The 19,998-nt window shown below is 50.6% G+C and overlaps 1 protein-coding gene across 3 annotated transcripts in view; it reads right to left on the reverse strand.

Annotated features, from left to right (window-relative positions):
* lrrc4ca (leucine rich repeat containing 4C, genome duplicate a) overlaps positions 1 to 19,998 on the reverse strand; it is a 58,460-nt gene that overhangs the window by 14,683 nt on the left and 23,779 nt on the right. The window contains exon 1 of one of the 3 annotated variants that reach the window (XM_029252060.1): positions 4,121 to 4,348. The exons of the other annotated variants lie outside the window; for them this stretch is intronic. The gene's annotated coding sequence lies outside the window, so the exon portion shown is untranslated. Of the gene's footprint in view, positions 1 to 4,120; positions 4,349 to 19,998 lie in introns of those variants that run through there. 3 annotated transcript variants of the gene reach the window in all.

Genomic DNA, 19,998 nt, shown 5'->3' on the forward strand with positions numbered 1-19,998 from the left:
GGGATCCGCCGCATCTACTAAGCGGATTCTGATACTGGCCGACGGCAGGGCGATTATGGCCTTCATTACAGGTGCTGCAGAAAGTCGATGTTCTCGGTGCGAAACGCTGACGCAGTACACGGCTGCTGAAGCAGCATTCGCCGGCTGGATAAGCAGAGCTTACTACATCGCAAGAGCTTCGTCAAGTAACGCTTAACACGTTAAAGTGGCACGAAAAGTCCTGCTGAAAGGAAACGCAGATTAGAGCAACTGAGCTGCGGCGGACGAGTCCCACCTGGAGAGACGGCCCACAAATCGCTCATCCTCAGCTACAGGGGATAATCCCACGATCCGGCCCAGAAAGCATCTGGCACCAAACATACAAATGATGGAACTGATGACAGAAATGATGATGACTCGGTAAGTCATGATGATGCTCATGATGACAGCAATAGTTTGGCACTGATCGGAGGCTTCGAACACGCAGTCCTAGGTGATCCCAGGTGGATGCAATTTTGTGCTCATTTTCCATGCAGCAGTTGGGAAGGCAGTGTAAGGAGCGAACCTGCTTCGCTTCTCATCCTTCCCACGATGCCTCACGGGACCAGGTGATGAGCAGGGAAACAGCCGGGCTGGGGGAGGCTCGTGGGAGATCGCCCTGCCTTTCCGCAGCCATGGGAGCCAGTTTAGCAGCGTGCGAGTGTGTGCCAACGCCAGCTGCTGCTCCCAGGAAGCTGGGGGGGCCACAGAACCCCACGATGCGTGACCGCTGCTACACACTCCTCGCAGCTGAACCCTTGAGGACGGTACGATCAGACCTGCAAGACTCGATCCTTGTTTCCCCGAGTTACGGACATTCGGCTGCTCGGAGGGCATTCGTCACTCCGCAGGCCACCTGGTGCCACACGTGCACACCCGGTCTTCACATGGCACTTTAAACTGAATTTCATGCCACATCTGCACAAAAGAGGCGCGGGAGATACTTATGCCGAGGGAGGAAGACCTTGGGGCCCCGTCGGAAACCGCAGCGTGAATATCTCGGGAAACGGAGCCAGTGTGCTCCTTCAGATGGAAAAGAACAATGGAGAACATGTTTATGCTCGCTGTGCACGCGCGCAGTGGGAGCGGAGACAGCGTAACCATAGTTTAAGAACTGCACGTTTACGATGAGGAAGCGAGCTAGGCGCACGTTGTGCATCATGACCATGCGCAGCCCGTGGCGCCCCAGTAACCGCTCTCGCATGGACTGCGGTACAGCCGGGCCTCCTGGTTCATTACAGCCAACCGTCTACCACGGTTACATGATCTCCTCAAAATTCTGTTAACATTTATACATCACTTTTTTGTTCATGGGGGAATATAATTCTCATCTGTGGGCAGTGGATGACTTCTGAAATGTGCCAGATCAGGTGACACAGACATGTGAGTAAATAGCAACGGATGAGCATAACCGAACCGGGGGGGGGGGGGGGGGGGGCAGTTTCTGCCGACAGCTTTGCTGTGGAAATGAAGGCGGTGTGAAGAGGTTATTTATTTCTCATCTTTGGAGAGAAACTCAGAAGCTCTGTGGAGTGTCCCCTGAAGGGAACCTTAGAGGAGCTCTCTCAGGTTTTGCCGGCGCCGTCCAAGGACACCCCATCTGTGTATCTCGCTTTGCCCTGTTTGCTTTCTCCAGCCTTGGGCTCCTCGCTCCCTCGCTCTGACGGAGGAGCGAAATTTTTGTAGGCCCTGGTCAACATCCATAAAGATGCTGCCTTGTCTCTAGGCAACTGCAGCGTTTCGGTCCCTGCCAAACTGAGGCAGGGAAGAGCAAGAGCACTGGGATTCTAGGTGGAGACTTCGGGGGGGGGGGGTGCTTGCGGCGCTGTTGCAGAGTGGTAAATTTAAGACCCACAAGAAAAGCCACCGACATGAATGCCCCTTCAGCTGCCTGCTGAGGATCTTCCCCAGCATGTTCTTGGCGGGGCAGACGCACCCTTCAACGTTACTTTGGGAAGACGCAAAATCAGAACAACATTGATGCAGCAACGCAGTCCCCACCACGGAAAAAATCCTTCTGGAAAATTCCCACCAGAGGAAAGTTCTGGGGTCAAGTTCCCTGTGTGCCACCTCAGCATGGACCTCGTTTCTCATTTTGTGTAAAAATAGGAGTGCAGCAGTGAAGCTAACATACTGACATAAAGTCACTCGGCATAGTGAGAAATCAGCGGCGGGCGGCGTCGCCGTGGGAACCGCCTCCGTTAGCCGAAGTCTTCCTGATTGCTTGATGGTCGAGGACAGCGGCGCAGGCTAATCGTACCCAATGTACGGAGGGGACGCCTTGTCCTCCCCGCTTTCCACGTCCATCTAAAGAGCAGAACAACAATGGGACAGAAAAAAATGAATAAAATAACCGTCTCCTCATCCCCCAAACCGGTTAACTTTGTTGGCAGGAGATGGAGACGGGAAAAGGCAGAATGCTGACGAGGTCAAACCTGCTGTTATCTTTTAAAGTGCACTTTATTTTGGTCTCCCCGCTGCCAAATTAAATTACATAATAAATAAAAAAAGTGCAGCAACCAATAAATGAAGTCTAAATTAAAAAAAAAAAAACATGGGTCAGTGCTTCCCTTTTCCCTGCTGCTCTCCTGTTCTGATATCTCACACACAAGCAACATGGGTGTTTTAATGAGCCCTTTAAAGAAAACATTTTAAAGTGTCCATCTATTCCCAGCCACAACCAAAAGGATATAATACTGTATAAAAGAAGCCACTGGCTGCGTTAAAGCATTAATGTAAAATAATAAAAACCCATTTCTGTGCCTGGAAAACTGCCTGTCTTTGCCGGTGTGCATTCTTTTATTCCGTTTTTATTGTTTTCATTCCGCAACACTGGCAATTTTCTGCCTTTTATTATGCACTTTATTAACAGACACTTTGAGGGATTATCATTATTACAGAACTATTTCAGTGACGCCATCAGCCACTGCGCCACCTACAGTACCACCAAGCGGTGTATTTACAGGAGCCCAGTGTGTGGCACTCGGTAATGCAGTCCAGCCCAGGTGTTTTGCTGAAGGACCTGACCTTAGCGCTCCTCCTGATTTTTAAGCACAGTTTATTCACCGCTGCGCCCCCTGCTGCCTACTCCTCCAATCTGGGTATTGCGCCCGAGGCCCTGAGAGGGGCGAGCACTTCACGGGTCTCAAACACATTAACTGCACTTCATTGCCGAAACAAGTAGTCCGTAATTACGCTCGCCAAAGGAAGGCGCTCGCCAAAGGTCACCCGACTAATAACAATAACAATGGAAAAATAAATTAAGCAATAAAGCGTATGCATAAACAAATAAATGTCAGCGGGCGAACTTGTCAGCACTGTCATTTTTTTTGTTTTACTTTGCAAACATGTGCATATTTTACGCAGATCAAACCGCTTTGGTGCTTCAGCTGGAAACTGAAGAAACCTGTTGGGAAGCAAATTAAATAAGGTAACTGGAGTGTGCCAGGCCGGGCTGGAGAGGTTCGAGCTGCGCGAGGAGCAGGAGGAACGAGACATGAGGGTTCTGTCCATCTGAAAGCTTGATGAGTCCAAGTGCACGTGCGCGCGCGCACACACACACACACACACACACACACACACACAGTATTTTTATCTTGCATATTTCCCATCACGTTGGGAAATGTCAAATTCTCAAAGAGCAGATTGAAGGCTGTTCATCAGCAAAGTGCCAGAGCAGCAAAGGTGGAAGGAATGTGCACAAGGCTCCACCCCTTACACGACGGGCACATGCACCCAGTCAATCACACGCTGGTTCCATCAAAGCCACAATGACAGTTTGAATCAAGTGGTCTTGGAGTGACACTTCTCTTGAAAGCAACTTGCCCATTCATAAAGCCAATTACCCATTTTTACCCTATCAGTTGAGGGTAAGTACTACAGCAAGAGGTGTGATACAAACATCGGCCCTTCAAGTGCAAGCAGGGAGCTCCAGCAGTAGACCACATGAATTATACCAACAACTTCCACAACAAGAAATACTTAACCTGTGTGTGTGCACCTCCACCTGCTGCTAAGACCCCCAGGTGAGGGAGCTCCTCCCACCATCCAGCACTGAATAAACATGTTCCGAGCGTCAAAGCTCTTATGACCCCCCGCATACCTTTCCGCAATGAGGATTGCCTGTATCGAGGGCTCCGCGGCACCTCCCGCCGGGCCCTGAGGATGAGCAGCACTGCTGGATCTCGGGAACGTCGAGTCGGCGCAGAAGAGAAGCTCCGCCTCCTCGCTCATTCCATCCCTGTAGACACGCCCACATTGTAGGTCAAACATTAGAATGGGGGGAGAAGGGACCTCACACAGGACGCTTCTGTTGGGCTGTGCCAGGCCGCCCCTCCACACACCGCTCTCCCAGTAGATGCTGCTTCCACCGTTGCCCGGGGCAACGCTGGCTAACAGCTAACGGCTAACCTTACCGGAGCGAACACAGCGGTGGGCACCTCCGCGTCACAAAGATGGGCCTGTAACCTGACGCAGATGGAACACGACAAGGAGATCGGGGGCTTAAGGGGTGAAGTTACAGGGGCCTTGGGGGACATCCCCCCACCCCCGTGACTCCTGTCTCCTTCTCCCTACTCACTTTGTTGGACAAATCCTGGGTTTAACTGGAACAAATGAAACACATCCAAGGGGGTGTGATCATTTGGCTGGGCATCATCTTTTGCCGGGGGAGAAAAGCCCCCCCTCAAACACACACACAGAGCGAGAGAGAGAGAGGGAGAGAGAGAGAGACTACCGTCATCTCCGTTAACAGTCAGAGCACATACAGCTCAGAGACACATCCATTGAAATAAGACGCGCCGATTTCCTCCCCGTATCACAGGCCCTATATTTCACTTGAGAGGAAGAGAGGAATAAGAAGCGCGCATCCCGAGTCGCCGTGTCCGACTCGTGCCCCGCGAAGAACGAGCACCCAGATAAACAAATCATTTGCGAAGTGATACTGACCCAAAAACAACAAAGGGGTTGCGGGCGAGTTAAACATGAGACGTGACAAGCAAACGAAAATGACAATAATTGAGATAACGGGCAGGACAAACGGAGGGAGTAAACACACGGCGGGACGCCACGGCGACGGCCACTCCGGCGTGGATCCTTGCCTCACTGCGTGTCTGCGTGTGCGTGCGGAAACAGCCGTGGAAACGAGGCTCGGAGCGGTTTGTTTATAACGAGCGGGGCAACGAGCGGAGCAGCGAGGAGCCCGAGGGATGGAGACATCGGGACGAGGCAGGTGGACGCAGGAGGGATGGGAGGGAAGAGAAGTAGAGGAGAGAGAGAGAGCGAGAGAGAGACAAAGTGGGGGGCATCAAGGGAGGAAGAGATGCTGAGCGATAGAGAGGGATTGGATGACTAGTGGCATGTCCAGCGTTCCTGTACGGTGTGTGTGGAGTGGGGTGGGAGGACTGGGCTCTGCTTTGGAAGGAATGCACACACAGAACCCAGGTGCTTCCCAGGAGTTCGAATCCCACACTGGGCTCCAGCTGTCAGGATTTCGAAGCCTGATTCGTGGTCCTCACCATCCAAACATCCCGGGTACGAATCCCACCTCTTGCCCTATTACCTTTCATCAAGGTACTTACCCTGAATTAATGCAGTAAAAATCACACTGCTGTACAAATGGGTAAATCAGTGCAAGCAGCTTAGCGTAAAAACTTCACACTATAAATCACCTTTATGAAAAAAATTTTAATCATAACAATAACATCAACAACAACAATTGCTTCAGTGGTTCTACGGAACTGGAAGTTTGTCAAAAATGCGCATGCAGCTGAAAGTACGCAGCTGACGGCGTTGCTGGCGCCACCCCCGAGCCCCGATGAGTTTCCGCAGTCAGGCTGACCCAAAGCAAGGCGGACTGGCGGTCTGCGCCTCCTTCATTATGCGAGCGGCGCGCCTGTTGATTTGTTTATTTACGCTACCGCCGACGCAGAGACGGCACTTCGGCGACGCCACGGTCCATTTGCGAGAACGAGATGCGGCGGGGCCATCCGTCAGCGAGACGTGTCCTCCGCGAGCGGCCCCGTGAATTACAATGCGGCGGCACGGGGGTCGGGGGAGGGTCCGACGGCAGGCGCGGGAGGGAGGAGGGGCTGCCCGCTGCATGCTGGGTAACTCAACCTCGGATTCTGCAAGGCCGCCGTCCTCTGCGGAGTGGCAGCCATTTGCCTGACGACTCCACGCTTCCTCATCTAAAAAAAAACCGCATGTTCTCGCGCACACACGCAGACGCGCGCGCACGGAGCCAGCACCCTAGCCGGAACGGAGCTGAGCCGGTGCGACTTTCTCGCAGCGGTTAAGGATTAAATTGACGCACCGCAGCTGTTTGCCATCGTGGTGCCATTCGGACCGACTCCTCCAGGACTGATTAGTGTGCAAATACTTTAGAGATGATGAATTAGACATGGCAGGTGGGGGTAAAAGCGCTCTTCTGGTCCACAGAGACGCCCTTCTGCCTCCGCCGCACGCTCGGCTATTACCTTTATAATCAATCACGCGTAAATGCTAATCTATCATAAAGGCCGGAGCTGCTCTTATCAGGCTGCCGTGATAGCGGCGCTCCTCGGGGGGTGCCGATGCCCAGCGGACGTACCGAGGCCGCTTTCGGCGAACCTTCCGTTTCCCCTCTCGAGCTCGGAGTCGATTTGTTTCTTAAATTGGAATTGCTCCGGTGGGTCTCCTTATCCCAGTCAACTAGCCCGTGATGGAGGTGTGGAGGTGAGGATTTCATAGCCGCACAAGAACCGTGGACTCAAACCAAAATGGACCGGAGCCCTGTGACCTCGGCGTCGCCTCCGGGTGTCTACCGGATGGCGTGTCGTGAACTGAGCTGCTGAGCTTCCCATGTATCTCCCCTCTTCGTCTCTCTCTGCTGGCTTCCTGTGGCTGCCTGTATGAAGGTATCTGCTCCCCGACACCTAAAGGACGTCATAAGTCCCTCTAGTCCAGAAAGAGCACTGAGCTCCACCTCCACCAGCTTGCTGCTCCCACACTCAGGAGTCCAGAGCCGAAGTCTGCAGGATCCCGCTTTAGTCGCCGACATAGTGGAATGAGCTCCCTGTCGCCCTCAGAGCTGCTGAATCCCTAATGAAGAAGGGTCTCAAACTCATCTCTTTGAGAGCCACTTCTCTCGTGATCTCCTGACAGCTCCATCGATGGTCCAACACCATCTGCTATGATCGTCCATGTATTTACTGTTTGAATGGCACTTGTGTAGGAGCTACTGGAGAGATGTGAACCAGCAACCTCGTGGTGCCACACATACAAGCTGTGTGTCCATAATTCAGAGTCCAAACCGCTGTTGTGGGGAGGGGCGAAGGATTCGCCCCGCTGCCAAATGACCTACTCTCTCATATAATTGGAGAGAAATTAGGAGTCGGAGTCAACATGAACCGAACTGACTAAGGAACCGTGAGGGCAAACAAGCATGTCTACAGCGGTCACGCTAATTACCGAGTGACGGCCGACAGACTGACGGAGGGTGGGAGCGTGGAGGGGTGATCCAGCGGGAGCCCGAACACCAGAGTTACCGCACCACTGCGCGCTCGGGTTCGAGTTCGGCTGCCTGAGCTCCACGCAATAGGAGGACGGGCTGTTTGCATCCAAAAGTTGTACGCAATACCGGGACGGCTAATTGCGAAGCGCACAGAGCAGTTGCCTTCAGAAGCCAAGGTCACAGGTTCGAATCCTGCCTACTGCTGCGGTACCCTAGAGCAAGGTACCACCCCGAAAAGTAATGGGTACAAATGACCTAGCAGTACGAATGGGTCGGTAACTGCAGGTAGATTAACACTGGAACACTTGCTTTGGAGAAAAGTGTCACATGAATTTTACCAGCATTTTACACCAATTAGGGGTGTAGAGCGCCGCATATGAGTTAGACAGAAATTGCAGATGGAGGGAAGAACAAGGAGATGGAGCGAGACAGAGGCCCCCTTTACTGGGGTAGATACCATATGTTCTCCTCATGGACCCCCCAGGGCTTTCCCTGCCCCTCCAGTGGCCTCTACACAGCTGTGGTGAGAGGAGGAACGGGAGCCGGGGGCCACGCAGAATCTCATGGTTTCGGTCCACTAAAGGGTAACGGCGCAATGGCATCTCGCCAGCCACTGTATCCCTCCGCCAACTGTATCTCTCCCCAGGCGCTATCAGACCAACAGCATCCTTCTACCAGCAGTATATACAGTATGTTGACCTATAGCGATGTATTTCTCCATCAGCAGTAGTCTTCTAACACGACACACACACACACACACACACACACAACTTAGCCACAGTTGCATTTGATTCCTGGCACAGTGACAAACGTCTCATTTCCATTATGCCGCTTTACACACAGATCCACAGTAAAACAATTCTTTGCGCAGGACACGCAAGCTAAACACTCCAGCGTGCAGTCGCTAACCAGCCAGCCGACCAACCCGCTGCTGGCGCCAAACTCCCCGACAGCGCAACGGCTCTGTACACAAACTCACGTGAGTTACCGGAGCGGCAGCGCAGCGATGGGTCGCGGAGACGCCGGACGGCCCTGTTGAGGCGAGCAGCCAGCTCATTAACTTGGACTGGAGCCATGGCAACAACCATGTCACTTGAACCAGCGGGAAAGAAACACAGTAAAATCTGCTGCAGAAAACTGCAAAATTAAATAGGGTCAAGTGAAGCTTTCGAGAGAGAAAATGTGGAGGAGGGAACTTCCCTTTTATTTACCGTAAGAGCAGAAAGTTCAGTAGAAGGAGCCGTGGAAAGAACACCATCCCTTCTTCTCTGATTATTTCTTATACTGTTTATCCATTTACCTAGTTTTCCTCCAAGGCTACTTACACTCATTTACCAGCGTGTGCGGCAGGGTAATTTTTACTGTATCGGTTCAGGGTAATACCTTGATCAAGGGCGCTAGAGCAGCAGGTGGGATTCAAACCCGGCTCCTTCAAGTTGGCGGCTCTATCTACCGAGAGCAACATCAGCGGCTTTATTCCTACGCATTTCGAAGGGTCGACCCCATCGACCGCCGTCGCAAAAACGATGCGACGTAAAGGCCCGGAACACAGGAGCCGCAACCCACAGGCACACCGGCTCCTCCTCCGCACGTCAGCGGACCCGAGAGCCGTGGGCCCGAGACGCTACGTGGCGTGTCTATTCCCATCAGCGTGAGGGCGAGCGGCGCAGCCGTACGTTCACCTTCCGAAGGTCATCCGCATTACTGACGCGTGGGGGCACCTGTCCGCACGCCCGAAATGCGTTCCCGCTCTGCAGGGGAGGGAAAGCTACCGTCACCGCTGAGCCGTAACGGATGCCGGGTTGACACCCATTCTCATCGTTGCAGCTGACGAAAGCCGATGTGTCCATCAGTGTCCAGAGTCCAACGATAGCATCTGAAAATGTTTTTTTAATCCCGTTAGGGCCCCATTCTTCCAGCGAGGAACACGGCTCCTCGTTACCGCCGACAATCCCAAGACTGGAGTCTGGAACCGTTAGACGGGATGCGCAGGGTTCTGCAGAGTAAATGAAGACCGCAGGGTATACTCCTCGAAACAGCGCCTCGCCGTGACCGAGACGCCGGGGCCTTTAAACCCTGCCTCGCTTAATGGTGCACTCTGGGTAAAAAGGCTGCAGCGAGCCAGGGAGGGAGTGAGGCATCAGCGATCTGCCCAGCAGCTGAGCTCCGCCTGCCATCGCGGTGTGCTTGGGGGACAATGCGGCCGCTTCCTCTGAACTGCTGCTCCACTTGGGGACAGCGACCTAGAAGGGAGCGCTGCACCGCACCTGGTACTCGATGAGGGAGATGACCATCACACCTCTCCACACAGGCCATCTGCAGCATGCAGCCTTAGTCGTATCCTGTCCAGCATCCCATCGCTGCTGTCACTTCCATTTAGAGATTCTCTCCATTTCACCCTGAACTCCAAGACAAAGAAACGGCTTTAGCTCAGAGCCAAGGAGGGGGAGAGACGCAAGGACCACTTTGCAACATGTCACCCAGAGCGAGACGGAGACGGGTGGGAAGCCGCTGAGCCGCACGTTCGCCGACGGTTGTGTTTGCGCTCTGGTCAGATGGGAACACGTGACAGGAGACGGACCCGGTGCAGCTCCCCCTAGGGGGCCAACCTGTTTAATTACCAACTGACATGCTCCTCGGGCCGGACGCTCCCTAGCATCGCCCCCATTGGGGGAACACCCCCCTCGCCCCCCCGCCGGCACAGCTCATTTAGAATCCAGGCCAAGGTATCGGAAACGCTCCAACAGGCCACCGAACCTCGAGATTTCACTCCCGCCTGATTGTACATGTGCTAGAGAACTAGAATGAAAGGGGAGGAGTTAGAGAGAGGAAAAAAGAATGCAAATGCAAATATCTGTAGGGTGTTTCCGTCTCTTTTTTACAGATTTAAAAGGCACCGAAAACAACGATAAGCAAAGCAAGCAGCTGATCTGCTTTTTAGGAAGACAACAGAACAAAAAACTCAAAATCAAAGCAAGGCAATATTTAGACACACCCCCCCCCCCACCCCAAATCTAGAACAATCTTTGTCTTATGTTGGGAAAATGAAACGTGTCGCTCTCACCTCATGAATATGGCAACCGAAGCCATTTGGGTCATTAATATGATATTGACTGGGGCTCATTTAATTAGCAATCAACACAAAGGCCTGTTTTTGCTCGCGGGCTTCCAGGCGCCATCTTCGCCGCAGCGGATCCGCCTTGATCCAGCGCCCCCCCCCCCCGTCCCGCTGCTCGGCCTCTTTGTGGGTTCGCGCTCCTCCGATCCAACATCTATCGCAACATTTGCTGGCTGATGTTTGTTGCGTTTTTCAAAAGGCAGCAGCTCGAAAAACACAAAAAGCAAATGGTATGTTTACTGAATCAACACATACACACACACACCTGTCAGTAGGAGCAGCAGTGGCAATTTGCTTTTCCAGCACAGCTCCCCAATGAAGAGCTGCCCCTCTTCCTTTGTGAAACATGTTTTTATTATTCATATTGCCGCAGTTAAGGAAGATGCTCCTCACGCCACAAATGGCCCGCTGTTACGTCAAGTGCGTCAGGACAGAGTGAAAACATGGTGTGACGTGTATTTGTGCAAAATGCCTTCATTTGGAAGGAACCGAGCTCCCTCTCGCCTCTGTGTCCGATGCCTCTTGGCCGCCTTCCATCAAACCCATATGGCCTCGGACAGGGTATTCCAGCCTGTCGGAGCGCGGAGCCTGGCAACGGTGGTGCAGGGGGTGGGGTGGGCAGGGGGCGGTGCCATCAGTTCACCTGCTGCCCACCTCTTCCCTGACAGCCGCCTCATTCCAGGCACAATGTGCAGCAGCACTGGGCACCAGGAATCTATGGGATGGCCTGCGGTGGGGAGCGGTGGCTTCGCAGGAGCGCCGATTTCCCCCAGAGAAAAGGAAGATAATAAGAGCCGTTCTGTCTGCGGGTGCAGTATTACTCCACTCAGATTAATTTCTCAGTGGTCAAAGCAGACAGACCAGTGGGGGAGGGTATTGGTGTACAGCATATCGCCGTGGCCCCTCCAGCCCTGGCCAGGCGAGAGAGACAGAGATCGAGAGAGAGATCGAGCATGGATGGAGATGGGATGGGGGGAGGGCTGGGTGGTGGGGGGGCTGTCAAAGCCAGGCTGCTCCTGCAGAGCAGCCTGATTGCCAGCTGATTAGGTTTGCGAGTCAGGGGGGTGATGGGGGGAAGGCAGGCCCAGCTGCCCGTATCATCCCTTTTTTCCCCATACTGTTGTTTTTCCAGGAAGAGGACGATGCCTAAGGGGGCGCTGAACCCAGGGCAGGCAGTGTCCGCACACACATGTGCTGTAACCGTAACCATAACCACAACCATTTGTCACTGAGCTGCACAGGGTCTGAGGCCATCTGGATATCATGTGCAAATAAGGGGGCGAGAGAACGAGAGAGAGCCAGAGCGAGAGAAATGGAAAGAGGAAGAAAGTAACACAGATTACCGTTGCCAAAATTATCAGCCCTATTAATAAACTTTTTTTTTTTTTTTTTTTAAATAATTAGTTACAATCAGGTTTCTTGTTTTTTTTTCCTCCAACCAGCCAAAGTGTGAGAATCCAAGCCGCTAACACAACGCCACCCGTGGCCTCACGCCTCCTCACACAGGTGAAGTCTGTCCCTACCTATCTTGCACGCTCGTTGTCCCCACAGTGGGTCCTAGGCTCAGCAGAGCACATTCTCACATCAAAAATTAATATCCATAAACTAGCAATAATTTTGTCAGGTGAAGAAATTTTTTTTTTTTTTCAAAAGTTATTATTTATTTTTTTTTTAAAAGTTAAAATAAATTTAAAATGGACAGAAGGGGCCGACGTAATAAGTTGGCCAAATTTGTTTTCTTTTTGTAATGAGTATAATTGCAGTGTGACGAGGCAAAACACTGCAAGCCTTGTCTTGCCGAAATCTGTGCTACCAGCAATGGAGAACACAGGCCAGCGTGTTTAACGCGTGATACCGGGGTGTGTGGAGCCTCGGGATCGGCCATTCTCCCTGCAGCACACGCTCTCCCTGACTGATTCAGTCATTATTTTTGCTTGAAAGCGTCTGCACAGTCTCTTTGTGAGAGGAAATTGCATTAAAGAACTCAGATAAGAACAATCAACTTCTGCAGCTTTCTTCTACCGTCGCCGTAACCCCCCACGTTTTGCATATCCTATTAAACCCCCGATTTCTTCCAGTCTCCATCATTAACATTCTGTTCTCTCCCTTATTTTGTCCTTTCCTTTGACAAGAGAAGTATTATGGCTCCCTGCTCCCATGAAATGTGAGTTGGGAACCCTGGGAGAACAGGTGAGAAGTTGCCTGTCTCCCGCTCCTGTGCAATTTGACCTTTTCTTTAATGGCAGAAATCGCTGAGGCAACCAAGGGCTGTATTAATTTGAGCGGATGCCGTTCGGCTTCCCAAAGGCGCCTGCTTCAATGACACCCAGAAAGCAGGACAACGCGCCCAATATACTGTGCGTTACTGTCAGTGCACCATCCACCCCGTGACGGTAAGGCAGCGGGCGACCGCTTGATCGTGACTCACGTGGCAACCGTGAACCAGGACGTCGCCCTCGGGCAAAGAGCATGCAGGCTGTATCAGGGAACCTTTGCACCACAGCCCACTTCCCTGCGAGGCTGAGTCACCCGTCTACCCTCAAACTTCTTGGAAGAGACATACACAACTGGCTGTCAACACTGCAGCACATGGGAGGATGGGAAATAAGCTTTCTTGCCAGCTCAAGGGGGTTGAATTACACACAGATGGATGCTCGAGAAGATAGAGGGAAGAATTACAGCTCTGACTGATTTTTGCCGCAGTCTACAACGTCATCATGCTTTCTTGACAGTCTACGCATGGTACCTACCCACAGCAGAGAAAGGGGCCGAGGCAAGTGGAAAAGCAAAGACCCCGGCCAAAGCTGGAGCGTTAAGTTTGCATGAGCTTCGGCTGGCAGCAGTCTCCTTACCTCGACGTTGTCAAAGTGATCTACAACACTGCCTCACCGTGCCTTCAGCAGATTTCTCATGTGTCTGCCACTCCAATACTAAATACCAAAGTTTAACAAGGGCAATATGCACTACTTTGCAGAGCGTGCTGACATCTAAACAATGACAACCACAAAAGGATGCAAAGGGGAGAAGATCAAGAGTTTCACAAGACAAACTCATCTGTTCCTGATGCGTAGAATAAGTTGAGCCGAATGGCTAGGCCGTTACGCACAAACTTCTTGTAACACCTGGCAGCGTTCATCTCCAAGTCCACTAGGACGTGCACTTTCTATCGGAGCACAAAGTCTTCGAGGTAGGAATGTCAACAGAGACCAGATCAATTCACTAGGAATTAAAAGAAAATTAACCAGCTTTCTTAACCGCCTTTTTGTATATATTAAATAGACGTTCGTATGTTTGTCTGATTTGTAGAAAAATGTGTAAGAAATACAGGAAGACACAACAGCTTGACTCAAATCCTTCGGTTTAGTGGGAAGTCCACGGAGTCCAATTCCTCGGGCAAGCTGGGTATATTAGCGACATTCTGTCTGCACTGCCAGTTAAATCGCTGAAGGTGGACATAAACGATTCGTCGGCTTAACGTCTGTCACACGTCATGTCAAAACCGACTGAGCAGGAACTGCACATTTTTGTATTTTTAATGTTCTGATGAAAATGAATGAAGGGATGTTGTAATTAACCAGGTACTAGATGCTATTCCACTGTCCTCAGTCGCCGGTAGAAATACAACAGCATAGAGCATACAGTACATTGCTACAAAATAGCGAGTGCATCTGTTTCCAGTGTAGAGAACCTTACTTTCATTTGTAATACAGCATTTATTACTTCAAAACTGGTAATATAATAAAAACTGTCGTTACTCCATACGAAAAACAACAGTACTGTCCCAAGAGACGATTAGCAGATACAGTTATACAAAATCTAACTTTTTTTTTTAAAACATTTTCAGCAGAAAAGCTACTTAGTGTAACTACTGTAGGCAGGAGCATGAAAGAAGCCGCATCACTTTCCGCAAGAAGGTGTGAATGTAAGTAACCAGACTGAAGTTGTGCTGGTGTCAGCAATACAGAACGAAGGCCGTTGAGCATCTATTACAGGATGGCCGTATACCCATAAAACTGACTGAGGTTTCATATTGTGCAGCTTTTCCATTTGCATCCTTTAATAGAGGAGGACGCCATATGGACTGTATAGGCCTCCTGCTGTATGGGCTCTCTGCATTCAGGAGGAAAAAAAAAAGTGCCTTTCTAAGGTCCAAGGATTTCAATCACATACAGGTGCAGCAATAAACGCTGCTGAGAGACTTGGCCTTTCACGGTCTCCCTCGACAACATCGCTCTGCAGACCAATAAATAAAAACCTCAAGTAGTGCTCTCATAAATAACTTTGGGAAATTATTTCCTTTGAAAATTCAATTTTCACATTGCCAACTCCGAACAAAGCTGCTCCCCCCAACCAAAACAGCATCTGTTTAGGATGCATTTATCTCCGCAAGAATAACTAAGAAAGAGTGGCCAGCTGAGAGGCAATGAAGGGGTCTGGACAATACAGAGAAAAATACATTGATATTTATGCCTGTTTAATTTCAAACCCACGTTCCCAAAATCCCCCAGGAAAATTGGTACCCGTAAGAGATAACATTTACAGAATTTGACAGGCAGTCACGTTATTGATAGAGGCCACTGGTTGCAGAGGAAATGAATGCGTGTGCTGTCCTAAGCCACACTTCCCAAAGATTAGTCCCGCTTCCAAAAAGGCCGTGTCTCTCGAGTGCGATGGGGGATGCCGCGATCTGCGGGGAGTAAAAGCAAGAGGGAAGGTGCCACCAGACAATGGGGGAGAAGGAAGCAATCAGGGCTGCATTCTCTGCCATTTCACGCTGCCGAGGTCTCGTCCCAGCACCCCCAGGGACCTTAACAAGCTCTTTCACTCGTTCACCGTAGCACCGGTACCAGGGTTTGACCAACCACAGACAGCAGAGGAAATGGGTTATAACATAGATTGTAAAAGCAAAGCTGAGAAAGTCTGTTGCTTGAAATAGTTCATTGCAGTGATGAAGTCCCGCCCACATCCAGTCCAGTCCCGCCTCCTGCACCATCATAACCTTAACTTCTTGGAATCACTTCAGTAATAGCAGTCGAACTGGGGTCCCTCCCATCAGCCCTACCGATTGTCACACCTTCAGCTTAACCCACCTAGAAGCACATCGGTGATCGCATCAAAACTTAAGCCCCTCCCACTGTAACCCCAGCACCACCTCCAGATTCACCTGCTGGAAACAACTTCAGTGATTGGAAAAAAAAAAAAACGAATACATACAAACGAATTAACTGTTTAAAGGTGTTACAGGTAAAACTGGCTTTTTTTCCTCTGGATAAAATGAGGTTCAGAATAAAGTGAGTCTCACTCCGCTCTCAAACGACACACAAAACAGCCTCGTTTCAGAACAAAGAGCCAATCGATCATATTAGACACCCTGACAGGTTGGGGAAACAGAATTAGCTGTCTAAGCCTTGATGTAAACAAACAGCAAATGCCTCTCTGGAGAGAATAGAAATAAAAATGGCAAAACAAACACTTTGCTTCTCTTTAATGGTTTGTTACTTTTTCGGCTTCCTTTTCCCCGATTACAGACACCTTCCTATCATAAATGCAATAACCGCTTTTGTCACCGTTGTCATCAAAGTTATTAAAAGCAGCGGCACAGAAGTCCATTGATAATACCCATAAACTACAGATAGAAATAAATGTTCCCGTTTTAAATACGTGTGCGAATTGGCCGGACTAAAGGAGCACGTGACTCATCGCCTTCTGAGTTTCTTGCCCATCCCAGCGGTCCCAGCACCAGGTCAAGGAGTCCGTCCATCCCCAGATAACCCGAAATCAGCACGACCCTCCAGAGCTATGGGTCCAAGTGTCAACCGCTCCAGCTGAAAGTCTTCATAATCATAAGAATCTCGAGAACCTTAATGATGTATTTCTATCGTACCTGTCGGCTACAGGTCGTTCTGACAAATGCGTAATGAATCCTGTATTCAGGTTCGGTCATTCTGGAGAAAAGCACAGAAATAAAAAGCAGACGATTAAGTTCTAACTGGATCAGTGCGGCCGGGCTGTCGGGTGGGCTGCGAGAAGGAGCGCGCACGCAGAGCCCCGCGTCACAAGTTTAATAACAACAAGAGGATTTGGGTATGGAATGATAAGCATGAAAATATGTTGGTCACATCACTGCACAGATTAAACGAGCACAAATTATGGACAGTTTAAGCAAAATGTTATTTAACAGATATCGTGAGCAAGCCAGATTTGGTAAAGGTTTAAGGCAAAAAAGCACAAATAGATATGTGGATAGATGGACAGAGTTAAAACGCTGTAAATAAAGAGCCGGAGATCCCAGTTTTACCGGGGGGACCAGGAGCCATGAGTTCATCTGCAAAAGGCTCATCAAATCCTAATTAATAGCGGCACGAGCAACCATTCAAATCCCAGGTTACTTTTCTAGGAGCAATAGAGAGATTATTAAAATTGGTTTTCCCACTGATAGATGTTTACGATAAAAGACTCGCCTTGTGGAAAAGGAGATGTGGAAGTACGAGACACCTGTTGTTAATTTAGCGCAAACACTTGAGGGGTCTTACTGAACAAGGCTGGCAGCAGGGTAACCGCTCAGGGTGGAATTATATCATTGTCATCATCATCATTATTTATTTAGTTTACGTCTTCACCCATAGCATCATATCACTTGTGCAGTGCAGAAAAAAATCCCCGCAAACGCGAAAATATTTTGGGGAAAAAAAAAATAAATAAAATGAATAAGTCAACAAACAAGAGCTGAAATACTGACATTCAGCTCCTCCTGGCCAACTCCTGCCCACGTGTGGATCCCTCGCAGCTCAGCGATACCTAAATCCTTCTCTCCTACGCAGACGGATGGAGTGCAGAAATCGATGAGCTCATGTAAATCATCGGTGTGTCAACATGGTGCAGAACGAGCGAATGCCGGTGAAGAGCAGCCCGCCTTCGGAGCCACCGGGAACGCACCCTCAATGTCATGCCGAATGTCCGCGTTTCTCGGAGCACCGGCCTTAAAATCTGACCATAAAACACCGACTGGAATTATGTGAAGAATTTTAAACAAAAGTTAACGATTCTCTTGTCAGATCTTCATAAATAAAACATAAACAACCGAGCAGCTCTCGACTTTCAAACACCACCGGTGTGCGAGATGTGCGAGTGAGACGTCCGACCCGGGTGCAATTCCCATTCATTCCCATCCCCAGCAGCGTCTCCTTAGGACAGCGGCGGTGCCTCTCGGGGGTCTTTGTGCACGAGGAGCGCAGCGAACGCGTCAATTAACAGTCACTTAGCGTCCCGTAAAGAGCCTTCGAAGGGCTTCCCAGAGCACGTGTTTATTGCGCAGTTAATGGTACCGACTCAAGCGGGTCACGGTGAACAAGAGCCTGTGCTACAGTCTTACAAATTAGTGACATACAGTCTACATTCAACTAAGGTCATAGCCCCCCCCCCGAAAAAAAAGCTCAGAAATAGAAACACCATGCCAATATTGACCTGCGTTCACACGATATACACTGCAGACAGATTTTACTACGCATAGATGAGTATTTGGTGCATCAACCATCAGCCTGGCAGAGAAGCACTAGCAGTGCTGCCCAATGAAAGTTGCGATAACTGACGCCGATGATGTGACCACAGTACTAGTGTCACTCATCTGGCTACAAAAAGGATGACGATTTACAGAGAAGCATCTGATCACAGGTGCCCTTACATGGATGTTAATATGTTTATCATAAGCCCCCTCCCAATCCCGAATCGAAGGCCCAACCGAGGGAATGATGGTTAGAAACCCACCCCCCCAGTGATGACCGAGTCATCTCAGCTACTCCTGGGGACACAACCCCAGCTGTGACTGTGACTAACTGACCATCTCAAATGTTTGCAGGGCAGAACACACCGCTAGTGAGCGAATAATTCACTCATCACAACTATCTACTGAAGGGCACAGCCCAAGCGATGACTGAATAATGCACTCCTTTCTACTGACCAGAAAGACACGCTCCATTGATAACGAAATAATTCACTCATCAACTACCCACTGGACGGAAGGACACGCCGCGAGTGACGACTGAGTGCCGTTTCCATCTCGGCCAACTTCTGGGCTGAGAGAGGCACCGGTGATGATGCTCGAATCATGTACGGAGGCAGAAAGACACAGGACGCTTGTGGTGATGACCCCCTGCCCCCTGACCTCCAGCACACGAGTGAGGTCGATAACCAGCTGTTTCGGTTGCGACCGGCATGATGCTCTTATTACTGTCCACAACATCCTCCGATACAATATATTCCACACTTGCTCAGCGCTCTCCTTTTCCTTATTTCTTCTGCTCGGTAGACATGCTCTGCCGAGCGCTTTGCCACAATCCCCTTACATAAAAGCACAGTATGGAATAATTTGCGACTGACAGACGGAAGGAAATGTTGCAGAACCCTTGAGTTTGGGAGCGGGGCCTCGAACCCGCACATGGTACACCGCAAACAGGAGGTAAAGCCCAACTTGGATGGCTCTGCCAGCACATGGGCCAAGTCCAACTGCGGGCCTCGGTGACAGAAGGGAATTTTCTCTTTCAGCTGAAGCAGGGCGCGTGTTTACATCACGCGGCGTTTAAAGATAAATGACACCCCCCTTCCCCCCGGTCGTATTAAACTGCACGCCGTTCGTCTTTGGAGTCGCCGCCTCACATGGAAAGCGAGAGGAAATTCAGCTGCAGGATTCTGTAAACCCCTGGAATGGAAAAGGGAAATGCACATCATTCAAAGCCCCCGTGGAAGCAAAATGCGATGGGCCTCGGCGTGCGCGACGTGCGTCAGGGAATCGGGCTGCCGTGTCCACCGTGTTGGACTCTCTCTCGTCTCCCCCTCTGCAGCGGAGTAAACCTCATATTATCAGCCTTCTACGCTTCCGAACATGGAATGAACAACAAGCGCAACTATCTGCCTTCGCTTACCTGCTGGATGAGCACCGGTCGCGTTAGAAATTTTACATCCTCGGCAGTAAAAGCCCCCCCTCCCCCACCTGCAAAGGCAGAGACCGGGACCCCTCTGAGGTCGGATGGCAGTAACCATCATTTCTCCAGAGGTGTCCCACAGTGCCGGCTGAAATCTGGTGTCAGAGACACACGGCCTTGAACAAGAGTCGGCTGGACCATTAAAGCATTAAGCATCGCTCTGCGATGTGGGCTGCGCTGCACCTTAACCGTTTTTGACACACCGTCTCGCACGCGCAAGCAGACACAGGAACGTAGCACGAGCTACAAGGGTTACACATGTGTACATATATATTTTAAATTTAACACGTCATAAAGTTTTTAATACTAAATCGCTAACTGTGCAGTGGCAGCTGGGAGGCTCAGCAGCTCAGGTGCACCTGCTGGGTTCAGTGTGGAGAGCCAAGTGGCAC

The sequence above is a fragment of the Scleropages formosus genome, chromosome 5, assembly GCF_900964775.1.
Source record: "Scleropages formosus chromosome 5, fSclFor1.1, whole genome shotgun sequence".
In the NCBI taxonomy this organism is placed as follows: domain Eukaryota; kingdom Metazoa; phylum Chordata; class Actinopteri; order Osteoglossiformes; family Osteoglossidae; genus Scleropages; species Scleropages formosus.